The sequence below is a fragment of the Orycteropus afer genome, unplaced genomic scaffold (assembly GCF_000298275.1).
Source record: "Orycteropus afer afer isolate SDZICR_OR568_19922 unplaced genomic scaffold, OryAfe1.0 scaffold00092, whole genome shotgun sequence".
Lineage (NCBI taxonomy): Eukaryota > Metazoa > Chordata > Mammalia > Tubulidentata > Orycteropodidae > Orycteropus > Orycteropus afer.
In genome coordinates, this window is record NW_006921679.1 from 9,834,487 (window position 1) to 9,837,828 (window position 3,342).

A 3,342-nucleotide genomic window follows, 5' to 3' on the forward strand; every position below is an offset into this window, starting at 1 on the left:
AATATAAATAAATAAATAAATACACATTAAAAATTAAAAAAAATTTTGAAATTTCACCACAAAAAGTACAATTAAAAATACAGTTGTGGTTAGATACTGTCCAGTCAAATTTCAGGAGCTCTGGTAGCATAGTGCCTAAGGCATTTGAGTGCTAACCAGAACGCTGGTGGTTCAAACCCATCAGCCACTCCTTGGAAGGAAGGTTGGGAAATCTACTTCTGTAGTGATACCACCTCAGAAACCAAGGAGAGGTCGTTATGAGTCAGGTCCCACTCAATGGCACATAACAAGAACAATAGTCAAATTTCAACTTAGAGAACTGTCCCATAGAGTTTTGTGGGCTGTAATCTTTAGAAAGAAGAATGGAGAGACTCACTCAGGACATGTTTTCAGGAGGGACCAGTCCATGGAGAAGGACATCATGCTTGGTAAAAGGAGAAGACTCTCAATGAGATGGACTGACACTATGGCTATAACAATGGGCTCAAACACAGCAATAATTGTGAAGGTGGTGTAGGGATAGGCAGCATTTTGTTGTATTGTACACAGGGTCACTAGCAGTTGGAAGCAACTCAACAGTATCTAACACCAATGATTTTTATGGAAGCAGATCACCAGGTCTTTCCCCCGCAGAGTAACTGGATGGGTTCAAATTGCCAACCTTGCAGTCAGCAGCCACATGCTTCACTGTTGCGCCACCAAGGTCTCTAAAGTACAGTTGAGTGAACACAAATACAAACTGGTGTAAAGTATTTGTTAGGCACCAGCCACGTAATAAGGAGTTCTGGTGGCATAGTGGCATTTGTCTGCTAACCAGAAGGTCAGCAGTTCAAACCCATCAGCTGATCCACAGGAAGCAGAGGCAATTTACTTCCATAAAGATTTACAGCCTTGGAAACTCAGTGGGGGTAACTCTGAGTCAAAATCGACTCAAGGGCAGTGGGTTTATTCGGTTTAGCCATGCAATAACTGATACAGGTGATCAGGGGTGGGATCTGATCTGGGACTGCACATCTGCCAGCCTAGGAGGTGACTGGGGGGTGGAGCTCCTGGTCCAGGATGGCACTTCTGTTGGCCTGACAGGCAGAGATCACATGCCTCCAAACATGGGGGTGGCATGCAACTGGAGCCCAACCCAAGAAGGCACGCCTTCAACCTCAGACAGAGCAGGGGCAGCATGTGTGTGTGTGTGTGAGGGGGGGTATCACCAGCCACCAAGTGGGAGGGGGTGGGATATGACCACAGTTCTGGTCACCAAGAAGGTCTGAGAAATAAGGGAAGAAAGACTGTGCCCTTCTGGTTGCAGCCACCAGTCAGGGTATTGGTCTAATACTGGTAGAAAGTAGGCAATTCCCAGATTCCTGACCCAATTCCAAATGGCCATGCTGTGTCAGGCTAGTTGACAATTCACAACTCTGTTTGTCTCCTTATTGTCTGTTTTTATTCAGTTTCTTCTTCTAGTCAGTATTTGATTTACTTCTTTACCCTTCCCTTTGAAGCTCAGGGTTCCAGGATTATAATCTGTATCTGTTTCATTTGGTTTCTTGTGTCTTTGTTATAGAGGGTCTGGAGAGCTTGTCTGCCTAGTCTGCCATCTTGCCACTATTCACCTGTTCTCCTGGTTTTTAGACAGCTCAAGATCTGGACCCTTGTGCATCTGACTCCATCCTGTGCTTCTTCCCTGTTATCTCCTTTATTCTGGAATGCTGGGATTGTGTGATTTCTCAGAAAAATATTTAAAAATAAAAATCATGCACTAATCTATGGGAAGCAAGCCGGCGGCATTTCGGAACAGCTAAGGGAGACCAGGCAGTGAACCACCAGTGGTTCAGAACAGCTAAGGGAGACAAGGAAGTGAGCCAGCAGAGTCTGGAACAGCTATGGGAGACCAGGAAGTGGATGGAGTAGTTTGGAACAGTAAAGGAAGACAAACTTGTCTGTCAGTTTGTTTTACTGTGGTGGGTTGTGTGTTGCTGTGAGGCTAGAGGCTATGCCACCAGTGTTTCAAATGCCAGCAGAGTTACCCATGGTGGACAGGTTTCAGCAGAGGTTCCAGAATCAGACAGACTTGGAAGAAGGAATAGGCCATCCATTTCTCAAAGAATTGGCCAGGGAAAACCTTATGAACAGCAGTGAAACACTATATAAATTACTGGAAAACTTTATGAATAGTCCTGAAACACTGTCCGATATAGTGCCAGAAGACAAGATCCTCAGGTCACAGGGCACTCAAGATACAACTGAGGAAGAGCTGTCTTCTCAGAGTAGAGCCGACCTTAATGATGTGGTTGGGGCAAAGCTTTTGGGACCTCCATTTGGTGATGCAGCATGACTCAAAATGAGAAGAAACAGCTGTAAACATCCATTAATAATTGAAACATGGAATATACGAGGTATGAATCTAGGAAAACTGGAAGCTGTCAAAATGAAATGGAAAGCATAAAGATCAATATCCTAGGATTAGTGGGCTGAAATGGCCAAAATGGTTCTGACCATTTTGAATCAGACAACCATATAATCTATTATGCTGGGAATGATGAATTGAAGAAGAACGGCATGGCACTCATCATCACAAAGAATGTTTCAAGATCTATCCTGAAGTACGATGCTGTCAGTGATAGGATAATGTCCATACACCTACAAGGAAGACCAGTTAGTTAATACTACTATTATTCAAATTTATGCACCAACCACCAAAGCCAAAGATTACGAAGTTGAAGACCTTTACCAACTTCTGCAGTCTGAAATTAACCAAACATGCAATCAAGATGTGTTAATTATCACTGGTTACTGGAATGCAAAAGTTGGAAACAAAGAATTACCGGTAGTGAGAGAGTACGGCCTTGGTGATAGAAATAATGCTGAACATTTCATGACAAAATTTTGCAAGACCAATGACTTATTCCTTGCAAATACCTTTTTACAACAACACAAACAGCAGCTATACACATGGACTTTGCCAGATAGAGTACACAGAAACCAGATCAACTATATCTATGGACAGAGGCAACAGAAAAGCTCAATATCTTCAGCCAAAACAAGGCCAGGAGCTGACTGTGGAACAGACCATCAACTGCTCATATGAAAGTTCAACTTGAAGCTGAAGACAATTAAAACAAGTCCACAAGAGCCAAAATATGACCTTGATTATATCCCTCCTCAATTTAGAGACCATCTAAAGAACAGATTTTGTGCACTGAACACCAATGACCCAAAACCAGAGGAATTGTGGGATGACATCAAGAAGATCATTCACGAAGAAAGCAAAAGGTCATTAAAAAGACAGGAAAGGAAGAAAAGACCAAAATGGATGTCAGAAGAGACTCTGAAACTTGCCCTTGA

At 42.9% G+C, this 3,342-nt stretch overlaps 1 protein-coding gene across 1 annotated transcript in view; it reads right to left on the bottom strand.

Moving 5' to 3' along the window:
* Window positions 1-3,342, bottom strand: part of LOC103198375 (phospholipid-transporting ATPase IB-like) — a 320,073-nt gene that overhangs the window by 292,809 nt on the left and 23,922 nt on the right. The gene's annotated exons all lie outside the window — the stretch shown is intronic.